Below are 18,124 nucleotides of genomic sequence, written 5' to 3' on the forward strand. Positions count from 1 at the left end.
GTTTCGAAAAATGTTTCACTGGAGCATTGTCGTCCAGACACAGGGATACATTCAGAGACATTTGTGAGTGAGGCAAACCAACGGGGTTACTCAGCAGGGAGACGGTGCCTGCTAGATGCTACGCCAGCTATGCGAAACAGCTGTCCGTTCTTCTAGCAGCAGATTATTGGAACTGCAGCCCATCCTATACGAGTAACCTGATCGCGCGTGGTCAATTTTCTCAGTGGGTAAGGACAAAGTCGTGAAACAGTCGTACACTATTTCACTGTGAAAAATACATTGCTGGAAAAAAATTAGTACAACCGAAAAGACGACGTGGATTTTGATCTGATGAGCCGTCATCAGATCAAAATCCACGTCGTCTTTTCGGTTGTACTAATTCTTTTCCCAGCAATGTATTCCACCTGCTGCAGTGGTAACACCGGTTCTCGTCCGATCACCGAAGTTAAACGCTGTCGGGTTGATTTAGCTCTTGGATGGGTGCTCATCTGGTCTGCCGAGCGTTGTTGGCAAGAGGGGTGCACTCAGCCCTTGTGAGGAAAACTGTGGAGCTACTTGATTGAGAAGTAGCCACTCCGGTCTCGGAAACTGACATTCGGCCGGGAGAGCGGTGTTCTGACCACATGCCCCTCCATATCCGCATCCAGTGACGTCTGTGGGCTGAGGATGACACGGCGGCCAGTCGGTGCCTTTGGGCCTTCATGGCTTGTGTGGGAAGAGTTTAGTTTCATGTATGCCACCTGAGGGATAGTAGATTTGTTGATAATGGTATCAGAGTCATCAACCAAGAGTCAGCTTAGAGACATAGCTACTAGAGCGCCATCTGTGTCCACTCTTTAATACAGAATGAAGTGAGAAGGCTCAGCGTGGTGCAAACGTGTGAAGCGAGTAGGCAACTATGCCCCAGAGACACATTCGTGCTTCCCACAGCCAACTGAACGAGTTTGAAAGCACTCAAATTGTGGCCATCCGAGTGGCGGGATGGTCCTTTAGGAGAAATACCACAAAAGCTGAACTTCGTACGTCAGTTGTGCAATGATGCTGGTATCAGTGGAGGTTCTCGGCACAGACAGCTGTTATTTTCTTTTGGCGGAAAACCAGAACGTTGCAAACTTTAATAGGCGCTTACAGAATGTCTACGGAAACTTGTCACTGAACAAAAGCGCCGTAAGTCGTTAGTCGAGTCGTCTGTCATCAGCACAAGTTTGCGCAAACCAGTCCGATCTCCCGCTTGCCGGTCGAACGCATACAGCTGTGATGCCTGTAATGCTGAGACGCGCGGATACTCTCATTCGTGGTTATCGGCTGATCACAAACACCTCGATGCTCAGCTTGGCGTCTCTGTTGGTACTGCTGACACACTCATCTGCCAGTTGGGGCTCTCAAAAGTGCCTGTTAGGTTTCTCGCTACCTAAAAGAAGACCATGAAGGGTAACGAAGGACTACCAGTGCGTTATTGCTTGTACGTTAGAGGTTGATCGTGACAACTTTTAGTCGCACCGTCACAGGCGATGAAACATGGGTTCATCACTTTGAACTGGAAACAATTCATGAAGTGGCGCCACACCACCTCTCCTCTGAAGAAAAAGAACAAGGCTGCACCCTCTGCGGTAAAGTCGGGCGACGGTCTTCTGGGACTATTCTGTTCGATGTCCCCCCTCATAGTGCAACGATAAACTCGGAATCATGTTCTCCTACCCTCGGGAAATCAAGCAAAACACTTTAGCATGTTCGTTGCCCCCAAAATGCAAAGGAACTTCTCCTTCTCCGTGACAACGCAAGGCCTCAGACAAGTCGCATCCGAGAGGAGCTCACAACTGTTCATTGGACTGTTATTCCTCATTCACTATACGGCCCGGATCTCTACTTGGCCCAATGAATAATATACTCCGCGGGAAGCAGTACATGCATGAGGGGAGGTTATTGATACAGCAAGACTTTGCCTTTCATGTCGACCAGTAGAATGGTACCATGCGGGCATACGGGCCCTCCCACTAATGTGGTATAAGGCTGTCGCATTGAACGGAGATTACGTTGAAATATTAGGCTCTGATAGCCAAAAAAGTGGGAAATAGTATAGTGTACTGGAATCCTGAATTAAACCAAACTGCTTTTAGAAAAAAAAAAAGTGTTGCATTACTTATTGAATGCCTCTCGTGTGTCAAGTCGAGATTATGCTAACACAGAAACATAATGTCTTCTGCGTTGAAACAAGGTTTGTTTTCAAACATAACGCACAGCGGATATTTTCAGTGCAATTCACGCACAAAGACTAAATGGGGTGAGAAATCAAAGAAAATGCTATTACTTTGTAACACGGCACCAGCGACCACCGGTTCCTTGTACAAAAATACTCAGAAAATATCCCTAAACAACCTCCGCTATTTTTTCGATGGAGTTCTGGTTCACCCTGTATAATGTATGCCTGTATCTTGCGATAAGTTTTTACTGTGTAGCATTGTGGTCCACTTTCGACATCAGATTACTTTATTACTGTGGTACGATTAAGTATTTTCTTTCCTTTTTTTGATATGTCATTTGTGCTCTGAAGCTGTTTCTTGCATGTGGTTGAGCGCAAGGGTTTGCTGTATTCGTACGCGCTCTGGTATTGTAAATTGTTCTTTAATAAAATAAAGGTTGATTGAAATTGTTCAAATGGCTCTGAGCACTATAGGACTTATCATCTGAGGTCATCAGTTCCCTAGAACTTAGAACTACTTAAACATAACTAACCTAAGGACATCACACACATCCATGCCCGAGGCAGGATTCGAACCTGCGACCGTAGCAGCAGCGCGGTTCCGGACTGAAGCGCCTAGAACCGCTCGGCCAAAGCGGTCGGCTGTTGATTGAAACTTACATTGCACAGTCTCCACCCAAACTCAAAGCCCTCCCGAATTCTGGGCAGCCACCCCAAGTTTCTATCTTCATTCATGCTGAAAATGCAGCCTTGTGGAAAGATATTTCATCTCTTTTCTGCGACTAATTCTACGGTTCACTGCTGCTCTCATTGTCTGGTACACACTTCCCTTTCTCCGGATGTACGTATGTATAAGGAGCAGTCAAATGAAAACGAAACAAATAGACAAAAAGTAAGAAAACTTTTTATATTTCAAAAATAATAGCCATAACTGTCAACAGATTTATCCCTCTGTGAGACAAGATGGTCACTGCCTTCATGGAAAAATGCTTGAGGTTGGATTTGAAATCATGATTGTACCCATTCGTGCACCTCTTCGTCCGACGCAAATCGCCCACATTTTGCTAAGGTGAAGTTTCGCTTCCTCCATACAGTCCCGAACTACCCCTATGCGATGCCCATATTTTTGGAGTCCTGAAGAAAGACATTCGCGGCCGTCGGTATGATTCCGGCGAACAGCCTGATGCAATCATGGTTCCGAAGGCAACGGCAATCATTTTTCCATAAAGATATTGATTTACTTGTCTCATAGTGGGATAAATGTATTAACAGTTATTGCGACTACTTTTGAAATAATAAACAGGTTACTCACTTTTTGTACATTTGCTTTATTTTTTGACTGCTCCTTATGTATGTACATTTTTGTGTATGTACATTTGTGGTATTCGGTTCTTCGTATGTGACATGCACACACACAGTTACCAGACTTTTGGACTCACACTCATGAATATCATGACTTTTTCTGGGAACTGAAAACCTCCTTGAGAATGAAAGTGAATATTGTAAGCAATGTGATGGCCAGTGTGATGATTTCCCAAAAGCTTTAAACACAACTCTGCGCTGTAAAACAATCACGTACTTAATAAATATGTTGGTAAGGTTTCTCAAAAAGAGCTCACTACTTTGATTCTTTCAAAGTTGAAGGCAGCAAACAACCACTATCGCTAAGGCTATTTATTTAAATAAATAGCCACATAACCGGTTTCTAAACGACAGATTCATCTTCGTTCACATCAAAATGCACATTTGTTGAAGTTTACATAAGTTGTTGGCTCTTCATTCCCCCTTGTGGTGAAAAATTCTTGGGATAGTGGTGCCTATTTAAGCGTGAATGCCCTTCATAACGATTGAACTCAATTTAAACAAATATTTAAGACTGACAGGTGATATTTGATTTACGAAAATTTCGTGTAATTTTGTTGAAATGTTGTTGGCTCCCATTTACGAAGTACACTGGAGTATATGGAGCACTTGATTGATTCGTGCATAATCACACTGCGTAAAGCACCCACCCATCCCCCTCGCTACCCCCTTCCCCCCCTCCCCACACACACCAAAAAGTTTTTGGCACATGGTAAATGCACGTAAAGATGGCGATATCACAAATATAACAGTGCCAAAGAAATTCGCTGTCAGAGATATTACAATATAGACATTAATTTGACAGCAGAAAATTTACAAATAGTAAATGTTATATGTATGTAACACTCAGTGAGCATTAATTACAAATAAATCAACAGTGTAGCAACCAATTGTTTAGGAAATGATACTTAAATCATGTTTTGTAAATATTGTGGTGTACAAAGGAACTTTATTTGCAATTAATGTCTATTGAATGTTAAATGCCTATAATGTAACATTTATCCCTTGTAAACTTTCTACTGTCACATCAATGTATGAGTTTTAATATCTTTGAGAGAAAAGTTCTTTGGCATTTTTGTATTTGTGATATCGCTATCTTTGTGTACATTTCCCACGTGGCAAAAACTTTTTGGCGTGTGTGTGTGTGTTTGTGTGTAGTGCTTCGTTGATGTGGTTATATACAAATCACGTTATGTACTCTACAGTATTTCGTCAAGAGAAGCCAATAACATTCCAACAAAATTACTCGGGATTTTCGCCGTACGTAAAGTATAATTACAATTACTCGGTCTTAAACATTTGTTTACATTGTATTCTATCGTTATGAAGGATAGTTACGTTTAAATACCGATTAAGGCGCTCTATTTACGTAAATAGTCTTCTTCTTTGAAAGAATCAACCCGTATTTTGCACACAGTCAGGGTATCAAAATGTCAGTTTTCGATAAAATAGCTCATTACTTTGTTTTCAATGGAGAGAAATTAGTGTAATAACATTTTATTACAAAATTTGTGGAATTAGCTCATGTGAGTAACATATTATTACAAAGAATAAAGAGCACAAACGCTGCAGCTGACCATGACCGTGACTCCTCAGGCTAAAGTGAATGTAGGTTGCAGTCGTCATGCAGAAACAAAGTGACTTGCGTAGTACAGACTACTGGAGACAGCTGCATCAGTCTTCGGACTGAAGACTACAACAACAACATCCCCCACTTACACTTTACTACAGTGTGCATCTGTTTCCACAGCTTTCGCTTCCCCGTGAACTACTAAATGCACTGTAAACAGCGACACTGACTTGCAGAATCTGTTTCTGCCTCGCTGACTGCACGCACCAATTAGTTTCAGCTGCAAGTAGCAGCAGCACTCATCCCCCGACCTACTTCTGCAGTGTTTTCACTACACGTATTTCACTGAACGCTCTCATTGACGCCACAAGACAATCTCTTTCCTTATAAGGTTTGCACACTTTCCTCTGTCCTTCTCAGCTATGTACTCCCAAAACTTATTTTTAGCTCAAGTTGCTTCAAAAAAATTGTTCAAATGGTTCTGAGCACTATGGGACTTCACTTCTGAGGTCATCAGTCCCCTAGAACTTAGAACTACTTAAACCTAACTAATCTAAGAACATCACACACATCCATGCCCGAGGCAGGATTCGAACCTGCGACCGTAGCGGTCACGCGGTTCCAAACTGAAGCGCTTAGAACCGCACTGCCACACCGGCAGGCGAGTTGCTTCCCTTGTGCTATTGGTCACCACTAATATCTAAAGCCACTAAAGGTGATGTACAACGACTTAGATTTGTGCACGCGAGAAGTTGCGGACAGGCGCATATGCTTCTGAAATGTATAATTTTATAATGTCAATAACATGTCTAATTGTGTGTTTGAATGTTAATAATACACTCATGTTTAGAAAAAAAAACAGAACACCTTGAACGACTAGAGACTGGACGTTCATATTCTCACGACATGTACTTTAGGAAGTTCTGCGCTTCAGTCACCTCGGTTCTGCATGTGTCCTGTTGCCTAGCAGGCACAGGGTCCACCATCGGCCCTGATAACTTGTCCCATGTCTGACTGCATCGACGCGTATAAGGCGCGAATGGCGTTCTATGCTATAGACAGCCGAGCATGCTGTATTCACCTGGTTCCAAAGTTCATCTGTTGTGATTGGCATTGGGTTACAGTGCTGCACTCGTCGGTTCACTTTACCCACACATTTCCGATTAGCGACAAGTCTGGGGATCTGACAGGCCAGGGAAAATGGCTGACATCACGTGACACCAAGAAGGCAAGTGTTGATGCAGCAACATATGTTTGTGCACTGTATTGCTGAAAAGTGGCGTCTGGAGTCCTGTGCAGAAAGGGTATGGCGACGGGTCACGGGATGTCATTCACGTAGGTCACATTGCTCGCAGTGCCCTGGAAACGCACTAACTGCGATTTGTGGTTGTACCCAATAGCATCCCACACCATAAGGCATTGAGTTGGCGCTGCATGTCTCGTGCAAATTCAGTCCTTGTGATGCCACTCCCACTGTCCTGGCGAACCAAAATGCAGCCATCATTTTCAAACAAACTGAACCTGAATTCTTCTGGAAACACTATCTGATGACATTCCTGTTCCCAATTACGTCGGCTCATTCACAGTTATCACCTAGCATGTTTTTGCACATTCGTCAAAAGTAGGCGGAAAAGTGGACGAAGCGCACGTAACCCATGCCGTAATAAACGGCGACGGACTCCCACAGTGTACGATGCGTTACACTGTTCCACCGTTGCGCCAGAGACGAGGAGGACGTAGATGTGTCCTGAATTACCATTCGGATGAGGTGTCGATCTTCTCGGGGTCTGGTCAGGGTGGTGGAACCAGAGACATCTCGTCGTGTTCTACGGCCTTCCGTGAACTATTCTGTACACACCCATTGCACTGCCGAAATACTTCGTTTCACACGAGGAGAAGTTTCCTGGATGGATGCATCACATTCCCTCATGCTCTTTTACACTCACTGATTTGACGGTACGGTTCGCGCATACGTCTGCGAGGCATCCTACACATCTGCTTAAGTCAGACAGATCCGTCACCTTCAGTTTACAGCGACAACGAGAGCTGCCGGCACATTTCACCGATAGGTGGTGTTTCGCTGCGATATTGATGTTGACCTTAAACCCGCGAGCTGACGAGGTTCGGATGCTAATCATTTCTGCAGAACATACTAATGTACACGTCCCGTGAATATGAATGTCCTATCTGTAGTCCTTCAAGGTGTTATGTTTTTTCTGAACATGACTGTAGTAATGAGATGAAGAGGGGATTGGCACAGGGAAAGATGTCATAGCGGGCCATAGCAAACTAGTTTGAGGACTGGTGAGAAAAGGTACAGGCCTCCAGCTAACTAGTTATTATGAATTTATTTTCGAAACTTAAGTCATTTTACGAGATTAGGACCAGCTTGAGTTTCACGAAATGCTTTGCGACAGAGCGCTAGAGGTACGCCGACCTCAGAGGAGTAACAACGGTTTTCTCCGAGATGTCTGTGGCGGCGGTTGCGGCTGCGTCTGCAACAGCTTTGGTTTCGCGGTCGCCTACTTCCTTCTGCGTGGAAAAGGGAAATCTGTACGCGCTCTTGGAAAGACAGCAGTCCCCTTGTAAGAAGAAATACATTGATGAACCCAAACACGAATACATGGTTAATAGTGTGTCAGTCCACCCTTGGATACCAATACGGGAGCGATTCTGCGTGGCATGGCTTCTACAAGTCCTTAGTAGATTTTCCGAGGTATGTGGCACCAGATGTCCATATTCAGCTCACGAAGTTCCCGTAAATTATGGCCCGAGTTCAGAACAGACGAATTTGGTGGCCAAGGCATCGTCGTGCTCTCAACTCTACTGTAGCACAATGCAGACCTGGTGATACGGATAGTTATTCGTGTGGAAGCTGCCATCGCGTAATGGGAGACGTTTTTTAGGTTAGAGGGTCTCGGGGAAATACAAAAAGGGCTTCAGTCTCCAAGGGTGCAGGTCGAACAAAGGAAGAAGGTAGATCCGGGAACCGTGGGTATAACAGTTGTAACTTGTCGTAGCTGTGTTGGGAAAGTACCAGAGCTCCAAGCGCTAATAGAAAGCACTGATGCTAAAATCGTTATAGGCGCTGAAAGCTGGCTAAAGCCGGAGATAAGTTCAGCCGAAATTTTTGCGAAGAACCTAACGGTATTCAGGAAGGATAGGCTAAACGCAGTTGGCAGTGGCGTGCTTGTTCCTGTTAGACGTAGTGTATCTTGTAGCAAAGGTGAAGTATAATCTTCCTGTGAGTTAGTGTAGGTAAAGGTCGTTCTTGGTAACTGGAATGAAATAATAATTGGATCCTTTTACGGACCTCCCAAATCAGATGATGCAATTGCTGAAAGGTACAAGGAAAACTTGAGTCTAATTTCAAACACGTACCCACCTCATAGTTTTATAATTAATGGTGACTTCAAGTTATCCTCGATATGTTGGCGAAAATACATGTTGAAATCTGGAGGTACACATAAAACATTGTCCGAAATTGTGCTAAACGCATTCTCTGAAAATTATTTCGAGCATTTAGTTCTTGAGGCCTCTCGAATAGTACACGGTTGTGAAAACACACTTGACTTCTTAGCAACAAATAATCATGAGCTAATGATGATCAAAACGGGTACAGGGATTAGTGAACATAGGGTTGCCACAGCGGAATTTTATATTGTAACTCCTAAATCATCCAAAAATAAACGAAAATATACCGATTCAAAAAAGCAGAGAAAAATTCACTTGATGCCTTCCTGAGAGACAATTCGACCCCTTCCAAATTAACAATGTACTGTTAAGTGTAGACCACAGGTGGCTTGAATTCAAAGAAATAGTATTGACAGCAATCGAGAGATTTATACCAAATAAATTAACAAACGACGGAGCCGATCCCCGTTGGTACACAAATCGGGTCAGAACACTGTTGCAGAAACAACAAAAAAAGCATGCCAAATTTAAACGAACGCAAAATCTCCAAGATTGGCGATTTTTTACAGAAACTCGAAATTTAGGGCAGATTTTAATGCGAGATGCTTATAGTAATTTCCACAACGAAACTTTGTCCCGAAACCTGGCAGAAAACCCAAAGAGATTCTGGTTGTATGTGAAGTAAGATAGCGGCAAAGCATAATCAGTGCCTTCTCTGCGCGATAGAAATGGAAATACTATCGATGACAGCACTGCCAAAGCAGGGTTACTAAACACAGCCTTCCGAAATTCCTTCACCAAAGAACGACGAAGTAAATATTCCAGAATTCGAATCGACAACAGATGCCAGCATGAGCAACTTAGAAGTGGATATCCTCGCAGTAGTGAAGCAACTTAAATGACTTAATACAAGCAAGTCTTCCACTTAGGTTCCTTTCAGAGTATGCTGATGCAATAGCTCCATACTTAATCGTATACAACTGCTCGCTCGACGAAAGATCCGTACTCAATGACTGGAAAGTTGCACAGGTCACACCAATATTCAAGACAGATAGTATGAATAATCGAGTAAATTACAACTCCATATCATTAACGTCGACATGCAGCAGGATTTTGGAACAAATATTGTGTTAGAACATAATGAATTACCCAGAAGAAAACGATCTATTGACAGACAGACAACACGCATTTAGAAAACATCGTTCTTGTGAAGTACAACTAGGTCTTTACTCGCACGAAGTGCTCAGTGCTATTGACAAGAGATTTTAAACTGATTAAGTATTTCTACACTTCAGGAAGGCTTTTGACACTGTATCACACAAGCGGCTTGTAGTGAAATTGCGTCTCAGTTATGTGATTGGATTCGTGATTTCCTGTCAGAGAGATCATAGTTCGTAGTAGTTCAAATGATTCAAATGGCTCTGAGCACTATGGGACTTAACACCTTAGGTTACCAGTCCTCTAGAACTTAGAACTACTTAAACCTAACTAACCTAAGGACATCACACACATCCATGCCCGAGGCAGGATTCGAACCTGCGACCGTAGCAGTCCCGCGGTTCCGGACTGCAGCGTTAGAACCGCACGACCACCGCGGCCGGCACAGTTCGTAGTAGTTGTCGGAAAGTCATCGAGTAAAACAGAAATGATTTCTGGCGTTACCAAAGGTAGTGTTATAGGCCCTCTGCTGTTCCTTACCTATATAAACGATTTAGGAGACAATCAGAGCAGCTGTTTTAGGTAGTCTGCAGATGATGCTGTCGTTCATCGCCTAGTAAAGTAATCATAAGATCAAAACAAATTGCAAAACGATTAAGAAAAGATATTTGTATGGTGCGAAAATTGGCAACTGACCCTAAATAATGAAAAGTGTGAGGTCATTCACATGAGTGCTAATATGAATCCGTTAACCTTCGCTTGCACTATAAATCAGACGAATCTAAAGGCCGTAAATTCAACTAAATGTCTTGGAATTAACATTACGGCCAACTTAAATTGGAAAGAACACAGAGAAAATGTTATGGGGCAGGCAAACCAAAGACTACTTTTACTGGCAGAACACTTAGAAAACGTATCAGATCAACTAAAGACACTGCCTACACTACGCTTGTCCGTCCTCTTTTAGAATACTGCTACGCGCTCTGGGATCTTTACCAAATAGGATTAACGGAGTACATCGAGAAAGTTCAAAGAAGACCACCAAGGTTTGTATTATCGCGAAATAGGGAAGAGGGTGTCACTGACATGATACAGGATTTGGGGTGGACATAATTAAAACAAAGGAGTTTTTCGTTGCGGTGGAATCTTCTCACGAAAACGGAAGGTTCCAAATGATTGGAAAAGAGCACAGGTAGTTCCAGTTTTCGTGAAGGGTCGTCGAGTAGATGCGCAAAACTGTAGGCCTATATCTCTGACATCGATCTGTTGTAGAATTTTAGAACATGTTTTTTGCTCGCGTATCATGTCATTTCTGGAAACCCAGAATCTTCTCTGTAGGAATCAACATGGATTCCGGAAACGGCGATCGTGTGAGACCCAACTCGCTTTATTTGTTCATGAGACCCAGAAAATATTAGATACAGGCTCCCAGGTAGACGCCATTTTTCTTGACTTCCGGAAGGCGTTCGATACAGTTCGCCTGATAAACAAAGTAAGAGCCTACGGAATATCAGACCAGCTGTGTGGCTGGATTGAAGAGTTTTTAGCAAACAGAACAGAGCATGTTGTTCTCAATGGAGAGACGTCTACAGACGTTAAAGTAACCTCTGGCGTGCCACAGGGGAGTGTTATGGGACCATTGCTTTTCACAATATATATAAATGACCTAGTAGATAGTGTCGGAAGTTCCATGCGGCTTTTCGCGGATGATGCTGTAGTATACAGAGAAGTTGCAGCATCAGAAAATTGCAGCGAAATGCAGGAAGATCTGCAGCGGATAGGCACTTGGTGCAAGGAGTGGCAACTGACCCTTAACATAGACAAATGTAATGTATTGCGAATACATAGAAAGAAGGATCCTTTATTGTATGATTATATGATAGCGGAACAAACACTGGTAGCAGTTACTTCTGTAAAAATCTGGGAGTATGTGTGCGGAACGATTTGAAGTGGAATGATCATATAACATTAATTGTTGGTAAGGCGGGTACCAGGTTGAGATTCATTGGGAGAGTCCTTAGAAAATGTAGTCCATCAACAAAGGAGGTGGCTTACAAAACACTCGTTCGACCTATACTTGAGTATTGCTCATCAATGTGAGATCCGTACCAGGTCGGGTTGACGGAGGAGATAGAGAAGATCCAAAGAAGAGCGGCGCGTTTCGTCACAGGGTTATTTGGTAAACGTAATAGCGTTACGGAGATGTTTAGCAAACTCAAGTGGCAGACTCTGCAAGATACTTATACCTCCCGAGGCGATCACGAATGTAAAATTAGAGAGATTCGAGCGCGCACGGAGGCTTTCCGGCAGTTGATCTTCCCGCGAACCATACGCGACTGGAACAGGAAAGGGAGGTAATGACAGTGGCACGTAAAGTGCCTTCCGCCACACACCGTTGGGAGGCTTGCGGAGTATGGTAGAAACGATCATCACAATAAAATAAGGAAAATTAGTGTCTGTTGCAGACAAGATCAGCGGGGGAAGTGGGCGGATGCGGTTTATGAGGGTTGGTCTACCCTGTAACATTTGAAAAAAAAAAAGAAACAACAAAAAACTCCCGACGGATTCTTTTATTGAGAAAGACTATACACAGTGATGAGGATGTTTGAGCAAAATCATGGTAATGCCCTGGTGCTCGGTATTATTAGTGATCAGATCGCGCTCTACCATTTAGTTCCCGGCGTCTGTAGCAACTTCACAGGTGTCCCATGTGGAGTGATTGCTTTCCCAGTGCAGAAGTCGCTACATTGTGGCTGGCTGACATTTCCACTCTTAGTTGTGTTGCCATGGCTATTGTGTGCCCCATTGCAATTTCACAGTAATGCTTGCCTGCTTTACGCAACCTATTAACGTTTAGGACAGGTTCGCACTTTCCTTTATGAGGAATGAGAGACGGAGCCTGGACAACGTTACGCGCCATCACACACTCGTTGTTGCGAAGGCGTGTGGCATTCCAGGCAGTAAAAGCTCAATGTAATTGTCGGTCCGCTGTGGAATTAATGGCCAGGCGAAGAACATTACGCGGGAAAATGCCGCGGTGGACTCCCTGTCACAGAGACAACATTTAACACAGGACGCTTCAGAATAAAATTCTTTCACTTGTATTGCTTCTACAAATTTCTTATTTTCGTACTACTCAGATTTCAAGTCACTAGCGCATTTATATTAGAATAATATTACAACTAGACACGTGTGAAAAGAACGAGAGCATCTAATTATTTTCTCTGAGCCTGCAACATTATGTAGTACTTTCATTTGCTATTGGCCAGTTTCAACCGAGGTATGATCTCCATCCTATTACAACACAGTCGTGATCAATGCTATGACAAGTATTAATTACCTGCACACTGCCTAACTTGTTTATAATGCAGTCACAATCAGTTCTATGACGAGTACGAACTACTTGCACGTCGTTGAACCTGTTTACTACTTACATGTAGGTAACACATGTTTAGTGTTATTATTAGTTTATTACCTGGAACTTTGTAACTAGGATCTATACGAAGGTCATTCTATAAGTCACGGCAACTACGGTATTTCATGGAAACGAGCGCCATCACCTTAATCGAAGTAAATACATTCAAAAGCTCGCGAGAAACATTTCCGGAATCAAGCGACAGATTGTGAGTGCATATAAGGATGGCTCTGTACCAGCACCTGAAACATGTAGTGTGAGATTGGTCATGCTACAAGATGGATCCTCCCCCACCCACCCCACTCACCAAACCTCAGTCCATGAGACTTCGTCCTCATTCCACGACTTAGGAAACCATTGTTTGGGAGGCGTTTTGCAAATAGGGCAAATATCCTCAATGCACTTCGGTGACAGGTGGCACACATTGATGACAAAGGGGTTGGGTTGTTTGTGGGATTAGACCAAACAGCGGGGTCATCGGTCTCATTAGGGAAGGATGGGGAAGGAAGTCGTCCGTGCTCTCTCAAAAGAACCATCCGGGCATTTGCCTGGAGCGATTTAGGGAAATCAGGTTTCGAGAGGGTGCGTTTCTGGATGAGGTATCGAATATATTGCTTCCCCTACTTATACCTCCCGAGGAGATCACGAATGTAAAATTAGAGAGATTAGAGCGCTCACGGAGGCTTCCAGACAGTCGTTCTTCCCGCGAACCATACGCGACTGGAACAGGAAAGGGAGGTAATGACAGTGGCACGTAAAGTGCCCTCCGCCACACACCGTTGGGTGGCTTGCGGAGTATAAATGTATATGTAGATGTAGAAACCTAAATCAGGATGGCCGGACGCGGGATTGAACCGTCGTCCTCCCGAATGCGAGTCCGGTGTGCTAACCACTGCGCCACCTCGCTCGGTGATGGCAAAGCAAATGATATTCATTGCCTTCGTCATCGTTGGCAACGCTGTGTGTATGCTTTGGGGGACTTTGAAGCACAGCAGTTGATTTTGATTCGTATTTGTTCCAGTTATATTTGTGCGCGAAAAGTTTACACAAAGCTCCAATGCGTGTGTTACTTTTCAACCTTTGCCGTGATCTCTTGTGCTGGAACCCAACTTTATGATGGCATTCAGGTACCCAGTGCCGTACCGGTTCAATGCACATCGTGGAATTGTCATGTTGTTGTATTATTGCAAGATATACCATAGTTACCATGACTTATGGAATGATCCTCGTATCTGCAATTAAAGTTGTGTGTTTGATTCATGTTTGTCATTTTGTGTTAAAGGCAAATGCTTGACAGTGATTGGTGTTTAAACTGACCATTAACAAATAAAAGTACTACATCAAGTTATGGAATATGTCCTCATTTAATAAGAAGTTACTTATGAGCAGTCCGCAGCTCGTGGTCTCGCGGTAGCGTTCTCGCTTCCCCAGCACGGGGTTCCGGGTTCGATTCCCGCCGGGGTCAGGTATTTTCACCTGCCTGGAGATGACTGGGTGGTGTTGTGTCGTCTTCTTCATCATCATTCATCACTATTACGGTCAGAGGAAGGCAATGGCAAACCGCCTTTGCTAGGACCTTGCCCAGTACAGCGGTGCGGGGCTCCCGCAATGTCCCATACGCTATGTCAAGGAGTATGGGACTTCATCATCATCACTTATGAGCAACTGAATTGGAGGAACCCACCTGGTAACATCTAGCACTTATGATGCAAATGTGCCATGGCATATACTGCATCAAACACTGAAAATGATAGGAAGTCATCTTGACACATGAACACCACAGTAAAAGGAGACTGACCAGTGTTGGGTCATAAGTACACACAGGCCGTTCATGATGTATCAGAGATGATCAGTAGGATAGAATTCAAGATTGTTTCTTTAATTATCCTCACAAGGGAAGTGACAGGTTGATGCACTGATCAGATGAAGGTACAGTGGCCATCGGGATACTTCGTGTGCACAAAGAGATGTACTTATTTGTACAGTAGGTTCCTGCTTCGTTCAACAATGAGAGACGAAAGCTGATGTACTAGGGTGCCATCATCCGATGTAAACATCGTCCACAAAATGGTTCAAACGGCTCTGAGCACTGTGGGACTTACCATCTGAGGTCATCAGTCCCCCAGAACTTAGAACTACTTAAACCTAACTAACCTAAGGACATCACACACATCCATGCCCGAGGCAGGATTCGAACCTGCGACCGTATCGGTCGCGCGGTTCCAGACTGTAGTGCCTAGAACCTCTCGGCCACACCGGCCGGCACATCGTCCACATCTGAATACCTGCACCACTTGTCTGAAATGTACACTGAGGTGACAAAGGTCATGGGATAGCGATATGCACTTTTACAGATGGCGGTAGTATCGTGTACACACGGTACAAAAGGAAAGTGCATTGGCAGAACTGTCATTTGTACTCAAGTGATTCAAATGAAAAGGTTTCGGGAGTGATTATGGCCGCAGACGGGAATTAACAGACTTTGAACGTGGAACGGTACTTGGAGCTAGACGCATGGGATGTTCCATTTAGGAAATCGTTAGGGAATTAAATATTCTGTGATAGACACTGTCAAGAGTGGGTCGAGAATACGAAACTTCAAGCATATATCGGTCACGTCGGACATATCTGGGACATCCTGAAGTCTCGCACACCACTGATTTACCTTACTGGCTGTAAGGGCAAGCAAAGAATTTTATTTCCTCTGGTGGCAGTCCATTCTTTACAAATAATTCCGCCGAGGATAGATTGTGCGTAATAACCTGTTCTTAAATCAAATAATGTTTCAAGTAAAACCTTCAGAGCAAGGGTGAACCGTTCAAAAATCGTGCCGAACTCCATGAATGGCTGTGGGAACAAGGTCTCTCTCTTTGAATAACGGATGCTGTCTTAACACGACTGAAGATTAGGGCTGCCAGACTAAACTGACAAAATTATAAAACATTTCCTGACGAAAGGCTTTGCTGAACTGAGGGCTGAGAGTGAACACCGTTAAACACCTAATAAGCATTAAAAATTGTATTTATTGTTGCTAGTTTGAGCTGTCAACAAATTTCTGTTCCCTTTAATTTTTTGGTAAAAGTTGTTGCGTGTTACAAACTTCAAAGTACAACGAATGCATAATTCTGCTTTTACCGCATCGGCACTCAATTTGTTTCTAGTGTCAGACAGCAGATGAGTCATGTGACTGACGACTCTTTCCACATCGGCATTTCTGCGTGGAACCGGCATTATCCTTTCGAGATTTCTTTTAAAGTCAGGTGTTTCTTCTCCGTTTAAATCAATTTTCCAGGAAAACAAGTGTGTGGACGTTAAAGGTTGACATTGTAATTGTCCCAGAGTTTTATTTATTATACGGATCTCTTCGTGTGAATCATCTAAAATAGTGATTGAATGGAATCCTAAAAGTACCGAACCACTCATTTTTTTGTGCCGAACACCGAACACGGGTCTGAAATATCGCACTGCTCGCTTAAAAACAGAGCACCTGTCAACACATTGAAGGTACATCTGTAGCCATGAAAGTGTAGAAAACAAATATTACCCCAAGCTGTACTAGCATTGCCGCGACCTCACCATAATTCTTACAATCTTTCAATCTATGGCTCAAATGTTTTATGGCTGCAAAGCATGCTTTATTCCTGCTTGCCACACGTTTCGGTGAATTTGTACTTATCTACATGTTGAGACAGTTCAATCATCTAAGAGAGTCTAATTATACCCAATATACCATTTGATAATGGCTTAAGGCCCAAATGATAATAGTAATATAAAATGAAATATCATTCAGACATAATTCATGTAGTTCACAGCCTGAGAATGATCATATATATATATATATATATTTATAGTTAAGGCTCACCGGCCCTTTGACCATCTTCTGTGCGGATGCACACACAGTGCCTGAACTCTTACGGGAATCGGTAAAGCCGCGAGTAATGAGTGTATTGGGCAGAGGCCCTGCGAATATAGTGCGGGACAATAAGTTGGGAATGTGGGTCTCACGGGAGGCGTGCCCGAGATAAGTCCCTGCAGTCGCGCAATCCTCTATGTCCTCGGTGGCTCAGACGGGTAGAGCGTCTGCCATGTAAGCAGGAGATCCCGGGTTCGAGTCCCGGTCGGGGCACACATCTTCAGCTGTCCCCGTTGACGTATATCAACGCCTGTATGCAGCTAAGGGTATTCATTTCATTGTATTGATTTAATTGTATGTTCATCAGAGCATAACCTCAATTCGGTGCACAGCATCCGCAAGCCAGCCCCAAATCCATGAAGATCCAGCGCGACAGTAAACAGAATAGAACGGAGAATGTCGACTCTAAGAAACAGAAGGCAGGAAACAGAACCCCTTTGTCGAATGTTTAACGTCGCACACAAAAATCGAATTTTGCCGCGCAGGCATCTGATTGGTCAGCCAATGATACTTTCAGAACATCAACTACAGATATACCTTCACTTTACCAGCCAAAGTGCTTAGTCTACTTAGCAGTAGAGAACCTACACGAAATATTTTTGCAGTAATATAACTATTCACAACTCGTGTAAAAATGAATACTTTGAATGGTGAGGTTTAATGAATGGCTTTCAGTTGTCGACAACAGGTGATGTCATCAACGCATTATTTACCACAACAGTTCATTTTGGTGGGGAAAATTTTCCCGAAACGAGGTACTCACGGCTCTCCCATAACACACTGACAAACGAAACGACCATCGCCAACATGACGCCATGAATGGAGTGACTTACGCGTTTCGCACACACTACCTGGGCACTATCAAGTGCACTGCTACGGCCCACGTCTTGCCCTCCTGTGCTCGCACCAGTGTTTAAGAAGGGTAGTAGGAGTAATCCATCGAACTACAGACCTATATCATTGACATCGGTTTGCAGTAGGGTTTTGGAGCATATACTGTATTCAAACATTATGAATCACTTCGAGGGGAACGATCTATTGATACGTAATCAGCATGGTTTCAGAAAACATAGTTCTTGTGCAACGCAGCTA

At 43.6% G+C, this 18,124-nt stretch overlaps 1 non-coding gene across 1 annotated transcript; it reads left to right on the top strand.

The window, feature by feature from the left end:
- Positions 1-17,171: 17,171 nt before the first annotated feature.
- On the top strand, positions 17,172-17,245 carry Trnat-ugu (transfer RNA threonine (anticodon UGU)). The gene has a single exon. It is a non-coding gene; the product is annotated as a tRNA-Thr (tRNA).
- The last annotated feature ends 879 nt before the right edge of the window (positions 17,246-18,124 follow it).

This window comes from Schistocerca serialis, chromosome 1, assembly GCF_023864345.2.
Source record: "Schistocerca serialis cubense isolate TAMUIC-IGC-003099 chromosome 1, iqSchSeri2.2, whole genome shotgun sequence".
Taxonomy (NCBI): Eukaryota; Metazoa; Arthropoda; class Insecta; order Orthoptera; family Acrididae; genus Schistocerca; species Schistocerca serialis.